The following is a 17,924-nucleotide window of genomic DNA, read 5'->3' as shown; positions in this document are numbered from 1 at the left end:
ATACAAAAATTAATCGGATGTGGTGGCACGCAGCTGTGGTCCCAGCTACTCGGGAGGCTGAGGTGGGAGAATAACTTGAACCCAGGAAGCAGAAGTTACCAAGATCAGAAGTGAGCCAGGGTCAAATCCCGTGTCTACTAAAAATACAAAAATTAGCTGGGCGTGGTGGCACGCACTTGTGGTTCCAGCTACTTGGGAGGCTGAGATGGGAGAATTGCTTGAACCCAGGAAGCGGGAGTTGCCAAGCGGAAGTGAGCCAAGATCGTGCCCATGCACTCCAGCCTGGGTGACAGAGCGTGACTCAGTCTTAAAAAAATATAGATAGATAGATAGATAGATAGATAGATAGATAGATAGATAGATAGATGGATGGATGGTGTGATTGTTTGAAGCCTGGTTGAATTAGGCCAATTTAGCCTCTTTAACCACATTTCCAAAACGTGGAAAACATCACAGTAGGTTTCTATAATGCCAAAATAATTGTGAAATAGATAATCATAAGCTTCATGAAATTATGTCATCTAAAGAGAAGTTATTATTATCTCCTTTTGTTGAGGGATTATGTAGAAAGAACTGGCTTCCCAACAGTACCTTATGGTTTTAGAAAGAGATTGAAACTTTTTGCATCAGGTTCCAACAGATTAGTGGTTAATGGTTGAGTTATAAAATACTCACAAACCCAGGACTGGTTCATAATGTGTACGGATCTCAAAACTTTAATCATACAATCTTCTGCCTAGCTCCACTTCGGCCCTTCCATTCTGTTTTAAAAATAAAGCTACCAGTTTATAAACAACTTTCATACCAAAGGCGTGACCCCCTGGGTGGTAAGTGACAAAAGAGGAGTACTAATGGACATTTTAAGTGTTCCACATCCGCAGACTTAGCCTGCCTCAAACTGGCTTGGGGTTATCAGTGTAATCTTTTAAAAATTACTTTCTAAACAAACTTAACAACTAAAATGATTGGTATAAGGGAAGGAAAGTTAAAGCCAAAAATATTTCAAATGTAGCTTTGAAAAGAATAATGGCACATACATCACCGATCAATTTCTGAGCTCTGGACATTTTCTTGTTTTCTTTGCAAAGCAGAAGAGGTTTCCTCTGCTCTTGTGCCTTTGACCTCCTGCCACACATCATAAATAAAAAAAATTTGTGACTGTCATAAGCATTATTCAGAATTACTTCTGCACATGACACTGCGTTAGGTGTGATGGTAAACAAGTTAAACAGTTTCTCCCATGAGGCAACTTTTATTTTAAATCAGTCTTAGCTGGTCTTCTAGTTAAATTGATGTGTTGATTTCATGTGTTTTTTTTCTTCTCCCTTTACCTCTTGGGGCTCAAAAAAGAAGAAATAAATATTAAAGGATAAATATAAGAGATTTAAACCAATTTTTGGAAGATTGAAAACAGAACTAGGAGTTGTACCTGACATAATAGAATAGAGGAAGTTATAACCTAAATTACTTATTAAGAGGGATGCTAATGAGGGACCAAGAAGGATACTGATGACAGGAAAACTCATTCTCTCCTGCAAACTTCCTTCTGTAGTACTTAAGAATTTAGAGGCACCAAGAAAACCTGAAGGTGAGCATGACATGTGGGACTGAATACAGGGACTGAATACTCAACTTTTTGAACTGAAATTTTGCAAAAGGAAGAATTGGATCCCAGGATGTCCTCCCTGATGCTGTGTGAGCAGGGGATTCTATTCTATGAATAATACTGAAAATGTATTCTTTGGAATCATTCAGGGATATCAGATAGAGAGTGGAGCAGGGAAGGTGTTGAGCTGAAGCAGAAGAGTAAGTCAGAACCACCCTAATGAAACGTAGGACCCGTAGGATGTGTCCCTCTTTTGTCTCTGAAAACATACAAATCCAAGCATGCAAACCTTAGGTAGGAAACTGGAGAACTTCTCTTTGGAGAAACCCTAGAGAAAATACTTTCACCCACTGATAACTGAGAGTTCCCCAAATCTAGCTGGCATGCTGCTAACACATTTCACTAGAGTGGAGACCTCCAATACACAAGTCTTGCTCACTCACAGAATTTCTAAACAGTTTAATGAAAAATATTTTGTTATAGAAAATTTCAAACATATAAAAGTAGAGAGAAGAGTATAATAAACCCTCACACACCCATTGCTCAGTGTCAGTGCTTACATTACTCATTGTCAAGCAATACATGGCCAATCTCAAATCATCTCTTTTTTCTCCCACCTGTGATATTTTGAAGCAAGTACCAGGCATTATATCTTTTCACCCTTAGATATTTTAGGTTTTATGTCATGTTTTCCTAAAAAAGACTGGCTCTTAGCCTGTATTCAGGTGGCATCCCATCCCCCTGCACCATCCCCGCTGCTTTTTCTGTACTGTTTTCTTGGAATGCAGAATGCAGGCCAGAGACTGGGGAAGGAAAAGCAGCAGAGACCCAGCCCGACCCATCTTGCCTTTCTGCCGTGGAACCTGAATGCTGCTGCTTCCCTCCTGCCTGCACCTTAGAGCTAGAGGCCAGGTTGGAGGCCTAGACTGAGGGCCTGGCAGATTTCCTGAGTGCTCTCTGCAACAGACCAGCCCCATCAGAGGGGAACAGGGATCTGGTGAATGACCACAGCCACCAGGAAGTGGACTGACAGAATTTTTACTTCTCCAAAGATATTCTTACTGGTAACTCCAGGGTTTATATATAAGACAAATGAGGCAGGGGTGGGAGGGTGGTGAAGAAACATTGGCCAGGATAGAATCCCAACTTTGTCACTGACCACTAGCAGTCATGTGACCCTGACAGGTCATTTCAACCTCTAACCCTCAGTTTCCATTTTAAAGTGGGTGCAGAATAAGCTGCTCCTATGGTTGTCATGATGACTAAAGGTAATCCTGCCATGGACTTTCCAAATGTCAGGAATTGGCATGACATCATGACATCTACACAAATGTGTGCCATACCTTCATGCCAGTCCTACTATTGTTTCTCCGAGACTTCCCCCTAATGGCTTTGCTTTTTAAACACGGGCATCTCTCAAAGCAATGCTGCTTGAAAAACAAGATTTATTTTACAGATTATTGTTTCCTAGTCCACTTAAAATAGACAATTACTAAAGTAAGAACAAAGAAAGACTGGCCTTTAGAAAAATAACCACGCACTATTATCAGAACCAAAATAAATAACAATGATTTGTTAATATCGTCCAATAGACAGTGTTCAAATTTTCCCAAATTGTCTTATAAATGTCATAATTTTGTTTTATAATTTGATTGAAACAGGCTTCAACTTAGATTTGTCTCTTGAAATTAGTTGGAATGTCTTTTAAGCTCTTTTCATCTATAGGGGCTCTCTCCATATTTTTCTCTTTTTTGTTTGCAATTTGTTAAAAAATCAAGGGTTTCCCTCCAGGACAGCATGGTAAGATTTACTGGTTACATCTTTGTGGAATAGTTTAACATCTTCATTCTCTGCATTTCCTGTAAATTAGATCTAAAGGCTAGATCAGATTTAGGTTGAAATTTTGGGGGAAGAAATATTTTCAGGTGGTGCTCTGTTCTTTTATTTGGTGGTATACAATATCTGGCTCTCTCTTTTTGTCTGATGTTTGCAGTTGTTGATGCTTACCCATTATTAGGCGATGTGAAATATTGATATTCTAATTCTATTAGTCTTCCATTTATTAGTTGGATGTTTCTAGAAAAAGGAAATTCCTCTCATTTGACATTTGCTTACATATAGGAAAGGTATGATTAATACTTGATTCTTCCTCTTTGCAATTTTTTAAACAATGAATTGGCTTACTAATATCCTCCAGTGATGACCAGTTGGGTTTTGTTTTGCTTCACAGTTGTCATGAACCCATAGATTTAAAAATATTTACTTTGTTCTATCCAAGGCATTAGTATTATTATATTTATTGAAGCTTAAATTGTGCCACTTTTGGTCAGTGGGTTTGGCTACTGAACGCTTCTGACACGACATTAGTAATCATTGGTAGCTTCTTTACTGTTTGGAATTACCACATGATTCAGGCTCACCTAGACATTTCCTTATTCAAAACATAGTCATTGGAGAAAAATGTCTAACATGAAAAAATAAATCAAAAGAGAAACCCAAAGAAAACAAAGATAATGTAGGAAATTATATAAACCTTGAAAAGTACCTTAGGGAGATCACTAGAATGGAGATAAAGTAAAGACAATTTCTGGAGAAAGAAAGGGTAAAAACAAAAACAAATGAAAAAAATGACACCTAGGTCCACCATTCAACTGATTATAAGATCAGAAGAAAAGATAGAAAAAAATCAAAGAAAGAAAATTACTTAAAAAGACACAACGCTCCTACCCAAAACAACTGAAAACCAATGTTTTCAAGACATCAGATACCAGGCAACAATTGATTTCAAGACATCAATGATCCCTGAGAGATGGGGAAGAATTAACTATGCCTCAGCTTACTGTGTTGAGAGAGTTTTCCAGCCATGGAACTGAATTTAGGGAGATTAAACTAAGGGTTAAGGAGATTAAGCTGACAGTCTGGAGAGATCAAAACAACTGGAGCTCATAGGGCAGAGTACTAGACAGAACAGAGAGACAACTCTAGAGAACGGCAGAAGGGCCCCCTCAAGTATTCAGTAAATTACTGACCAGTATCCCTGCAGAAGCTGGGGAAAGAACCATATAAAAGAATTAGAGGTAACAGTACCTTGAGCTCACATAGGTCTGGGAATAGTTTCTATTTCTACCATCCAGACTGGCAAATGTCACTAGGAAGAGTATCAGAAGGATCTCTCCTTATGAGTGGAAAATAATTATCCCTAAATCAAATGCTGTTCTGGTCTTTCTTATCAAATATTAATAGCAACACCCCAAGAAATCAAACTATTTTTAGGTGATTTCTAGAATATAGTTTAAGAATATTTATAGAGCTATAAAAATATCCAGCATGCAAAAAGGTAAAATTGATCATGTCTAGCATTTAGACAAAAAAGGCTAGGCATACAAAAAAAAAAAAAAAAAGGAAAATACAACACATACTGAGGAGAAAAAAACACAATCAATTAAAATTGATGCAGAACTGACACAATAGAATTATCAGACAAAGACATTAAAACAATGGCTGCAACTGTATTCCACACAGTCTAGAGATCCAAACCATGATGTTTGGGATCAAAGTCCTACTTGGGAGGATTACCAACATATTAGACATTGCAGAAGAAAATATTAATGAATTTGATAATGAAGCAATAGAAACGATAAAAAATGAAACAGAAACAAGACTCAAAAGAAACGAACAGAACACCAGTGAGTGGTGGGACAATTTCAAGGGGCCTAATATTATGGGTAATTGGGGCACCAAAAGAGGATGGAGGGAAAGACATTTAAAGAACAATGGCCCTAAATTTTCCAAATTTGATGAAAACTATAATCCCACAGATCCAAGAAGCTCAACAAACCCAAATTCAAGCAAAGAAAGAGAGAAAGAAAGAAAGAAAGAAAGAAAGAAAGAAAGAAAGAAAGAAAGAAAGAAAGAAAGAACGAACCTACACCCAGGTATGTCATAGTCAAATTGTTCAAAACTAGCAAAAGGTAAATAAGTTAAAAGCAGCCAGAGGAAAAAGACACCGTTCAGACAGAGGAAGAAAGATTAGGATTAGATATTCCATTAGAAACAATTACAATGTAAGCAAGAAGATAGTCAAGCAACCTTTTTAATAGTATTGAAAGAGAGAATTTCAACCTAGACTCCAATAACCAGAGAAAATATCTTTCAAAACAGAAACTGAAGTTGAATTAAATAAATTTTCAGAAATACAAAAGTTAAAAGGTTCTATCACCCCATAGACTATAAGAAATGTTAAAGGAAGTCTTTCAAGCAGAAGGAAAATCATACCAGATAGAAATATGGACCTATGCAAAGGAATGATGAGCATCAGAAACAGCAACTAGTCTCTGCTCCTTCTGTTTGATATACTGCTGCAACTTCTCATGAAGCTCCAGCTTTTAACTATGGCAAAGTAAATATTGTCACCATCAATGACTCCTTCATTGACCTCAACTACATAGTCTACATGTTCCAGTATAATTCCACCCATGGCAAGTTCCATGGTGCTGTCAAGGCTGTGAACAGGAAATGTGTCACCAATGGCAATACTATCACCATCTTCCAGGAGCAAGATCCCACCAAAATCAAATGGGTTGATGCTGGCATTGATTATGCTGTGGAATCCTCCAGTATCTTCAGTATCTTGGAGATGGCTGGGACTCACTTAGAGTGAGGAGCCAAAAGGATCATCATCTCTTCTCTCTCTGCTAATGCCCCCATGTTTTTGGTGGGCATTAACCATGAGAAGTGAAAAAAGAACCTCGTGATCCTTAGTAATGCCTCCTGAACCAACAACTGCTTAGCCTCCCTGGCCAAGGTCATCCATGATAATTTTGGCATTGTAGAGGAGGACTCATGACCATAGTCCATGCCATCATTGCTACCGAGAAGACTGTGGATGGCCGCTCTGGGAAACTGTGGTGTGAGGGCCACAGGGCTCTCCAGAACATCATTCCTGCATCTACTGGTGCTGCCAAGGGTGTGGGCAAGGCCATGCCTGAGCTGAATGGGAAGCTCACTGGCATGGTCTTCCATATCCTCACTGCCAATGTATCAGTCGTGGACTTGATCTGCCATATGGAGAAACTTACCAGATATGATGATATCAATAAGGTGGTAAAGTAGGCATTGGAGAGCTCCCCTGAAGGGCATCCTGGGCTACACTGAGTACTAAGTTGTCTCCTCTGTCTTTAACAGTGACACCTACTCTTTCCCCCTTCAATGTTGGTGAAATGCCCTCAATTACCACTTACTTTGTCAAGCTCATTTCCTGGTATGACAATGAATTTGGCTACATCAACAGGGTGTTAGACCTTATAGTTCACATGGCCTTCAAGGAGTAAGAACTCCCTGGACCACCAGCCCCAGTGAGAGCGTGTGTGGAGGAGAGGGGCCTTCAGTGACTGGGAAGTCCCTGCCACAGTCATTCACCTTCACACTAAGAATCTCCCCTTGACACAGTTTTCATGCCAGAAACCCTGAAGAATGAGAGGGGCCTAGGGAGTCCCACCTTGCCATGTACTGTACCATCATAAAGTTCCCTGTACTCAGCCAAAAACAAAATAAAATAAAATAAAAAAGTAACCATATTGCTTAGTACATGACTTAAAAACTTACTTACATCTCTTTACAAGATAATTTACTATTTAAACAAAAATAGTAACAATGTAGCGTGGGGCACACAATATATGTAGAAGTAAAGTATACTACAACGTTAGCACAAAGGCTAGAGAGAAATAGAAGTAAACTATTGTGAGGTTCTTAAACCATATATGAAGTGGCATAATATTACTAGAAGGGAAATTGTTATAATTTAAAAATTATATTGTAAACCACAAAGTAACCACTAAAATAATAAAATGAAGAATTGCAGCTGATTAGTTTACAAAGGAGATATAATGGAATAATAAAAAATACTTAATACAAAACAAAAGGGCACAAAAAAGAGGAGGAAAAAGTAAACAAAGAGCAGTTAGGACAAATAGAAAACAAATATCATGATGGTGATGTCAATAAACGTACTAAATGGAAATGTTCTAAACACCCTAATTATAATGCAGACATAATCAGATTGGATAAAAAAGCAAGACCCCATTTGTATGTTGCCCACAAGAAACCCCATGTAAATATAAAGACACAAATAGATTAAAACTAAAAGGATGGAAGCACATATACTATCCTAGTATAAATTAATAGAAATCTGCACTGGCTATGTTAGTATCAAACAAAGTGAACTTCAGAGCAAAAAATTTGACCGGGGTAAAGAAGGTCATTTCTTAATGATAAAGGAGTCAGTAAATCAAGAAGACACAGTAATCCTAAGTATTTCTGTACCTAATAATATAGCTTCAAAACATTTGAAGCAAAAACCAATAGAACTACAAGGAGAAATAGACAAATCCACAATTTTAGTCACAGATTTTAATGCCTTTTTCTCAATTTATGGAATAACAAGACAGAAAGTCAGGAAGGATACAGGAAACTTGAACAATGCTATCAACCAATTTGACCTAGTTGACACTTATAGACTGCTCCTCCCAACGACAGCACACAGTACGCAGGGAACAAGTTTATCAAGGACCAAGTACACATCAAACAAATCAACACACAGTTTTGCAAGATGGACCATGTTCTAGATCATAAAATATGTTTCAATAAACTTGAAAGAATTCAAGTCATACAAAGTATATGTTTAGAAATGGAACTAAATTAGAAATCAATGACATAAGGAAATCTGGAAAATTCTCGAATATATGGGAATTAAATAATATACTAAAAAACTTGGCTTTCACTCACCTTTACTGAGGAAGCTAAAAGTATGTGTTCCAGCACAATTAGAGAGTAAAATAAGGAAGGGAAAAACTTGAGGTTCAGAATATAGGAAATTCTAGAGAAGATCTTGTAAAACCAAAGTTCAGGATAACAGCCATCCTTGAGTCCAGAGAGCAACTGGTTTAGAATTGGGAAATAGGAGAGAGAATTTCATGAGGAAGATATCCAGGAACAACATAAAATTGATACATCATCTGGTATATTTAAACATAGGCATATGATGGAGAGGTTTGAAACATCTAAGGATATTGTTTATAGATATGGCTTATAGATATGGTATCTTTTATTTCATAAAAGATATAGATGATTATGATAAAAGGGAGGTAATCAAGTAATACCAGTAAAAATCAAAAAGTATACAAGCATAATTATATTGTAGCATTTGCTATGCAGAGAACAATATTTTATGTTGTTATGATGATGCAAACAACAGTTATTGATTTTACCAAAAAACATGATAACTGTATTGGGAAGGTGAAGGAAAGGAAAAGTATATTGGGGTTAGAGAATTTGATATCTATCATAACAGCAGTAAATAATGCATCTATTTGATAATCAATAGGTAAATTCTTATTTAAAATAATGGCAGAAATATAAGAAATGATTTTTAAAAGTTAAAAAATGTTGCTCTTGGAAATTGCATTAGGAAAAAGTGACAGGGAAGACATTCTTCATTATAAGCTCTGCTTAGTTTTGATTAACATAAAACTCTGTACAAGTATTTTTTGGTGAAATATTTTTAAACAAGAAATTAAGTCAACTAAACAGAAGTCAGTCATGTCGCCTATTACTCTCTGCTTCAACTAAGAACAGAATAAGAAAAAATGGCAATTCCTTGGGGATGGTTCACTGTCTTCTGAGCTGTAGCAGGTAGAGCAGAATATGTCCTTGGTGTAAAATTTCGATACGCTTCTGCAGTATTTAACAAAGTTTACTAACTCATAATGTTGGGTTGTAAGGGTAATGACATTTAAAAATAATATTTAAAAGGGACTTGCTAATAGACAATGGATAGGATGGGGAGCATCAAAAAACTCACTAATCAAAGTAAATAATATTTTAATGCAATATTTTAAAATTAAAATCTGCAGAATAAATGCAAAACATTCATAATGAATACAATATCAAAATTGTAAATAAAAATAGGATCAGTATTGCTGAATTTTTTCTTTTGTCTTAGGCTCCAGTATGGCCCAGCATGACACAGGTTGAACTTATAAATATTAAGGGTTCTGGTTACTGGGAGTATAATAATCATCCTCTTTCACATCTCATAACTCTGTGTGAACATGAACTATCGTCACAAGGGAAAGTTTTTTGAAAACTTTAACATGCTGTATAAATATGAGTTGTTTCAAATAATCTCCATAGTGCTTTATTACCTACTAAATCATTCATTCAGATCAAAGGTGTATGGTTTCTGGTGTCTTCTAGCAAACTCATCAATCCTGTATTTTCTTCAATGACCTTGGCAAATGAATAATTCTTCTAGATACCGTTTTCTTTGCAGGTGACTAGTGTTTAGTGTTATTAACCATCTGTTCCATTTACTTTACTCCTCACAAGTAAAGGGCAATTTGTCCAAATTCCGGTGTTGATTTTTTTCTGTGCTCACAGCATGGACTGTAACAATGGGGTGAGACTCAATGCATTTTCTGTCTTGGAGAAAGTGCACCTGTGAGAGAGTGAGCCATAGACCTCCAACATTTTGAAAGCAATTGGGAAATTTGGAAGCCAATGGGTAACTAGTAGAAGAAATAGAGTCATACCTCTGAGTAGGCACCTTCCTCAAAGACCTATTTCTCTCAAGGTCCATCTTTCTAATTGCTGACTTTGCACAGACTCCACAACAACCTGCATACCATAATCTGAAAGGAGAGGTCAATCTAAAGGTCACAGGTTTTAAGGGTGCTACTTCAAAGACATTTATCTCCTTTACAACACCATTAGGCTTGGGTAATGGTCTATTGTCTTTCATCATCCCAACCTCTTCACCTGCTTGTTTACTTTGAGTCCAACCTCACAATTTAAGCCCCAGCATAAATGGATGCTTTCCTGCTGCTTAACTTGGGCGCAATGGAAGCTTGTTCATAGTCTAACTTCCAATTGTCAGTTGTTTAAAGGAAATACAATTACTAAGAGAGGGATATGGTTTAGTCTTTTGGATAAACGATGAAAAGGAAAAGAACTTTTTAGATAAATGGTTAACAATGAAGAAAATAGCTTTATGAATTAAGTTGCTTATTGTAGTTTTATTGGTATTTCTAAAAAAATCAGGAACATAAATATCCAATGATAAATATTGCTGTATTTGCATAGTAGTGATCTAAGTACTTTACATCTGATATTTTACTGAATCCTCATTGTAACTCTATGAAGCAGGTATTGTTGTTAGTCCCATTTTGCAGATGAGGAAAAATATTTTACGAAGAGTTCATGTTATTTTTCAAGGTTCTAGTAAGTGGTAGAGATGGCATTTGAACCCAGGCAGTGTGGCTATGAAGCATGGGTCTTTAGCCTCTACGCTAGGCTGCCTTGCACACAGGGGAATAATATACCAACTTGGTGCCTCATTTTTCAACCTTTACAATGGTAAAAAGTCTGTGTAGCAACATAAAACTAAATATAAATTTCATGACCTTGTTATTTAAACTATATAAAATGTATAACAATGTAGATAAAGACTGAGAGGTAATAGGAATAACTGACTTAGGTCAAGGACCCCAAGTGGTCAAAAGAAAAAAAAATTACAAAACCGAAATATGACAGGAAAGGCCCTTGGTAGAATCTAAGTATTATTAAGAACTGCTCCTGACTAAATTCCATTTTCCAAACTCAGCTTTGTCCCTAGATTATGACATTCTGGAAACTTCTGGAAATGTTCTTAGGGAAATCTTTTACTGAAACATGTTATCCAACTCTCTTTGACTGCTTGCATTACAGACTCATTTACCCTTGTATGACTGATACTCAACATCTATCTCCAGTCTTTCCTTCTACATAGTCCTCCCTGTAACACAAACGACAATAATGAAAATAGTTCTGGTAGTGTGCTATTGAGATTGTGTTGATCATTTACTCTTATTAGAAATGTTTTTCTATTGTAAACATGAATAACGTAAAATTGGAGGTGTGCCTGCAAATTAAAAAAAAAAAGATGCTCTTGTAATGATGAATGAGGTGATATTTGAAGGAACATGTAGTATTGGGAAAAAAAGGAAATAATGAATTCCAGACAGAGTCAGTGATCAATTTACATCAATCCATTCATTTATTCAGCAAATATTTATGGAGCACCCACCACCTGCCAGGCACTGTGCATGTGCTGGATATTCAGTGGTGACCACAATGGATAAGATCCTAACAGTCTCAGAATTTACTGTATAATCAGCGGACTTTAAACAGGTAAATATAAATATGTAACTACTAACTGTGAAGTGATATGAAGGAAAAAAGCAGAGTGTCAAGACTAAGAATAATCTGGGGACCTGCTTTAGGCTGAGCGCTCAAAACTAGTCTTCTTGATGAAGTGAGGCTTAAGATAAGACTGAAAGATGAAAGGATATTGGCCATATCATAAGTCATTGTAAGCACTCTTCAGGGGAGGGAACAATAGGATGTGTAAGGACTCTGAGGTGGTAAAGAAAAGGTAAAAAAGGCTGAAGTGTAGTGAATGAAGAGGGGAATGAGGTAGGCAAGGGGTGAGATACAGGTCATGTGACAGTAGAGGATTTAATTATAAGTGTACAAGAAACTATTGAATATCATTCTGGATGTTTAGAGAATAAACTTGAGGGTTACAAGAATGAAAATAAAAAGGCTATTGCAGATGTCCAAGTAAGACTTGGTTGACCCTTGACTAGAGTGTTGGCAATGAAGATGAAGAAGAGAGGAAGAATTGAAGAAATACTGTGTTGAGAGAATTCTCAGAATTTAGATGAGGGGTTGCACTTGGGAGGAAAATGAAAGTAACAAAAACATGTATTAGGCAGGGTGGTAGCAGTTGTAACAAGCATCCCTTTCCAAATCTCAGTGACTTAACCCATTATTTTTTTGCTCATATCACAATCCAATATGGGTCTACAGGAGAGTGAGGGAGATCTGTTCCACATCTTATGGAACCTCCATTTTCAACAGGTGACCTCTAAAGAATATAAAGAGAGAGCATAGAGGACCATACAGGACATTTTAGGAGCCAGGCCAGATGTGGAGTTCATCACTTTCACCTGCATTCCCACTGGCCAGGGCTCAATAACATAACCATGTTACTGTAGGGGTCACTGGGAAATGTAACCTGGCTGTATGTTCAGGTAAAAAAAAGTGAAATAGGTTTGTGAACACACAGCATAATCTCTGCTCCAAATGACTGCCTGATTTTGGCTTGAATAACTGTCTGGATGGTGTCAGCTCTATCTACATACTCAGCTGGGGAAGACTGGAGGAGGAATAAGTTTGTGGGAAAAGATTCCTATGGTCTAAACACTTGTATTCTGCCCAAATTCGTATGTTGAAATCTTAACCCTGTTGGCCACTTGTATGTCTTTTTAGAAATGTCTATTCTTATCCTTTGCCCACTTTTAAATGAAATTATTGGTTTTTTGTTCTTTTACTGTTGAGTTATTAGAATTCCTTGTATATTCTGGCTATTAGTCTCCTGTAGGATGAATAGTTTGCAAGTAGTCAAATATTTACTCCCATTCAACAGGTCGTCTCTTCACTCTTGATTAGTTCTTTTGCATTGCAGTAGCATTTTAGTTTAATTCAGTCCCATTTGTCTATTTTTGTTTCTGTTGCCTGTGCTTTTGAGGTCTTTGTTATAAATTCTTTGCCTACATCAATGTCCAGGAGAGTTTTCCCCATGTTTTCTTCAAGTATTTTTAGAGATTCAGGTCTTATGTTTAAGTTTTTAATCAATCCTGAGTTTATTTTTTCTATATAGTGAGACATAGGGGCATAGGGGTTCCATTTCATTCTTTTGCATGTGGCTATCCAACTTTCCCAGCACCATTTATTGAAGAGGGCATCCTTTCCCCCGTGTAAGTTTTTGTCAGTTTTCTCAAAGATCAGTTGGCTGTAAGCATATGGCTTTATTTCTGAGTTCTCCCTTCTGTTGAATTGGTCTATGTATTGATTTTCATACCAATACCATGCTGTTTTGGTTTCTATAGCCTTGTAATATCTGCTGGTACCTTGATGTTAGGTTTCCCAGCCTCCCAAACTGTAAGAAATACATTTATGTTGTCTATAAGCTACTCAGTCTGTGGTATTTTGTTATGGAGGCCCAGGTGGACTAAGACAAAGATCAAGCAGTTGGTTCTAGACTTGCTAAGCTTGAGTCAAATAGTAGCCATTCAGGTAGAGATGTCAGGTAGGCAGTTTGATACTCAAGAGATGAGTTCAGTTTTTGGTCAGATACATAAGCCACTAGGAAATATGTAGGTAATTTGATCAAGGTCATGCATATTGACTGTGTATTTGCTTAGCTATTAATTAATTATTTACTGAGCACTTACTGTGTTCCAGGCATTGTTCTAGGCACAGGGTAAATAGGTTTATACACAATAGTTAATACGTTTAGAGCTTTGATTCTACTGGAGACAGACAAACAATAAAGCAAGACAAATAAGTAAAATATGTAGTACGTTGAATGTTGATAAAATCTAGAGAAAAATAGAGAAGGGGAATAAGGAGAGAAGTGGGTTAGCTATTGCAATTTTAAATAGGGTGGTCAAGGAAGACTTCACTAGGAAGGTGACTTCTGACTAAAGACCTAAAAGGAGATGAAGATCAAGACATGTGGTTAACCAGAGAGTGGAGATTTAGGCCAGAAAATAATAAATGTAAATGCCTCAAGGCTGGATGTAACTGGCTTTGGCTGGACTGGACTAGTCGAGAAGAGGAAAGGAGAGAATGAAGTGGATGAGGTCACAGACGTAGTGGGCAGGGGTCGAGTCAGACAGTGCAAGTTTTATAAACCCTTATAGGCCCTTTATCTTTTACTTTGGCCATGCAATTTATGTTTATTTAAAGTTTTATTCTAAAAGTTGAATAATCAGTCACTTTTTAAATTTTCCTTTGGTCCTCTGTCCTGGTTTAGAACACAATATAAAACAGGTAGAATCACCTCATTTTATAGTAACACACTGGTTAGAGTTCCTTTTTCTGTTAGGCTAGGCCCTATATTTACACATACACTAAACAAGAGTAACTAAATATATATTTTTTCAATGGCTTATTATTTAGGAGTCATTAGGCTAGGCACTGCAGATACAAAGATAAAAGAGATATGATTCCACTTACAGAACTTCCTGAAACAGATCATTTTAATATATCATGCTAAGTACAGATAGATATATGCAGAGGGTGTTGCAGAAAGCTGTTTAGCAAATGGAATATGTGCCAGGAGAGGTCAATGCTTGAGGCAAGACTTAGCAAATGAGTAGGCTTTAGACAAGCAAAGATGGTGGAAGTATAAGTGAGTGAAACAGAAGTGTTCAGAAGGACAGTTTGGGCAGAGTAGACAGTGTTCAATCAATGAATATCATATCTCATGGCAGGTAAGAGAATTAAGGTCAGAGAATATTTTGGAAAACAGTTTGCATGACAAAATTATTATTCCACACATTTCTATTAAAAATAATTATGAGAACTTCCAATCTAAAAAAAAAGCACAAACGCTCCTAGAACTCAAAAAGATTATCTAGACTCTTATTTACAGATGAAGGAACTGAGAATAGAAGAGGTTAAATGACTTGTTTAACACCAAACAGCAAATAAGTGACTGCTGTAGGACTCAAGACTGTGGGTGATGGTTAAACTGATGCTGTCGCAAGTGCTTCCTCAAAAATAAACATACTTTTTGCTCTGGTTTCTTTATCACTTAGCATATGCATCTTTTTGAGCCCAAGTGTACTTCCAAGTATTTTTGGAGACTTCAGGATGGTTCCTAAATTCTCCGTGAATTCGTTTTCAAACACCTATTAGAATTGGTCTTACTCATTGGTTTCTGCTTGGAGGATTGCTCTCAGCCCAGTACAACTGTTCTTCTATAGAGACTTTCTCCAAAAAATATAGAATTTGTTGGTTCTGCTTAGTTTTCAGTTTTGCTCTGTTAATTTTTCTCCTTCGGTCTTGGAGAACACAGAGAATTTATGAGGCTAATTTAGGGCAGATATGCTAAAAGTCAAAAGTAATGTTCTCTCTTTGCAGAAAACACCCCAGGGGGCAGAGAATGCAGGAAATTGTGTGTCACTGTGATGAAAAACAAATGAAAGCTTTTACAGCAGAAATGTTGGTCTCTGATCATCTAACACGTCCATCACAACATGCAGATATGTTGTGTAGATGCACATGAGCCAGCCAACTGAGCATCCAAAACCAGATTCTTCTCATTCTCTTGTTCACCACGTCCTTCACTGGAACTCTCAGAGATCAGTAGGAAGCAGTAGATGTTCTGAGAAAAATGTGAGAGTATGTGTAACTTTTACGATAATTAGATTAGAATGTAACGTGTGACCTTGTATAAGGAAAGAACTCCCTTGAAACTATAGTTGCTTTCCTCTTATTGAATAAACGTCATGGTTATTTTATTTTATTAATATATGGTTATCCAAATGAGATAATTCATGTTTCAGTTACCCCGGGAAGAGAAATATCCCAGATAGGAAGTGAGACAGAAGACCTGGGAATGTTGGCGGAGAAAGAACTCTTGATCTTGTCTTTAAGGGTTTCACGTGTCTGGGAAGATTTTCCTTTGAGAAAGACTTAAAGGTGGTATCTATCAAGAGGAGGCAAACCAGGAGGTGGGAAGAAATCTCAAAATAGCATTTATTTCTCTGCGCTTCAGTCAGCTGTAGCTTGTAAATAAGATTAGTTAGATTCATGATCTTTTCTGAATTTATTTCCCCTTTGTTATATCCCAGAAGCAATGAATTTGGGGCACACTTGAGCCAGTAGTTCTTTTTTGTTTTGTTTTGTTTTTTACATTTCCATCATTCTGTTGAATGATTATATGTTACAGATTACTTTTGCCACTGAGAGTCAAGGTTTATATCTTTCACATGCCAGTTAAAAACTGATTAAAAATCCCCTTAAAACTGATTAAAAATCCCCTTAAAACTGATTAAAAATCCCCTTAAAAACGCAGAAGTGTTACCCTTTTATCCTGCTCCGCACACATTCTAAAGAAGCCAAGAATCATTTACCATGGCCCTTACACTCTTTGACATGGCATTTCCCTAGCTCTTCTATTTGTCACTTGGGCCAGTTTTAAAGGAGTGAATGTCCTGAGGCCAGAGATAATCAAGGAGAGACTCTAAAATAGTAGTTCCATCTGGGGGCAATTTTGCCTCCCAGGGGACATTTGGCAATGTCTGGAGACATTTTTGGTTGTCTTAACCAGTGGAGAGGATGCTACAGTCATCTAGTGGATAGACAAGGGATGCTGCTAAATTGAGTCCTGCAAGGCACAGAATAACCCCACAAAAGAGGACAATACAGCTTACAATGTCCATAATGCTAATATTGAGAAACTCTGCCCAAAAAGGGAAGATAATCTCAAGAGAACAGAATTGGCATCATGTGGCCCAGCTGTTTCCAACTTCCAGAAGATTTTCCTTTCAATGCTACCTCTGGAGGTTCTGGGTTTTCACTGTGACTGGGGTAAGTAACATTTCCTTATTCCCATCGTAAGTAATATGCTTTTCCTATTGCCAAATTTGAGAAAACTCCCTGACTTCTCCCACTCTCCAAGTCATTAATACCAAATATTGATTGATATTATACTAGTCTTATAAACTAAACTTTATGCACTGTGATACAAAGAAATTTGAGATGTTATCCCTTCCCAGAGATAACTAAATCCTTACTTGGGATCCCTGACTTGTCACTGTCTTCATAAAATTTCTTTCATAAAGTAACTTGGTTATTTGGGAAAATGGGCCTTAGCTCCCACTGTGAGCAGGTAGGCTTGAATCTTCTTCTAGGTTACTCCCAGAGTCAAGAAGTCATTCTTGAAGTTTATAACAAACACCTGTGACAGTAAGACATTTGCAATCCTCTTAACCTAACCAATCATGAAATATAAAAAGTGTTTGGTATTAACTGTTCGAGATTCTCAAATTGTGTTATGCTTTGACTTCTTAGTGGGTTCTAATCTCTCAACTACATGTTGCTCATTGTATTTTCCCTTGATAGAATGAGGATTGATTTCTCTCTCCTTCCTTCCTTCCTTCTTTCTTTCCTTCCTTCCTTTCTTCTTCTACTCCTCCTCCTTCTTCTCTTCTCCTTCCTTCCTTCTTTCTTTCCTTCCTTTCTTTCTCTCTTCTTTCTTTCCTTCCTTCCTTCCTTCCTTCCTTCCTTCCTTCCTTCCTTCCTTCCTCTCCTTCCTTCCTTCCTTCCTTTCTTCTTTCTTTCTTTCTTTCTTTCTTTCTTTCTTTCTTTCTTTCTTTCTTTCTTTCTTTCTTTCTTTCTTTCTTTCTTTCTTTCTTTCTCTCTCTTT

The 17,924-nt window shown here is 37.0% G+C and overlaps 1 pseudogene; it reads left to right on the top strand.

Moving 5' to 3' along the window:
- Nucleotides 1-17,924, top strand: part of LOC105538748 — a 150,431-nt pseudogene that overhangs the window by 43,495 nt on the left and 89,012 nt on the right.

The sequence above is a fragment of the Mandrillus leucophaeus genome, unplaced genomic scaffold, assembly GCF_000951045.1.
Source record: "Mandrillus leucophaeus isolate KB7577 unplaced genomic scaffold, Mleu.le_1.0 Scaffold198, whole genome shotgun sequence".
Lineage (NCBI taxonomy): Eukaryota > Metazoa > Chordata > Mammalia > Primates > Cercopithecidae > Mandrillus > Mandrillus leucophaeus.
This window is presented reverse-complemented; position numbering and strand designations above follow the sequence as displayed.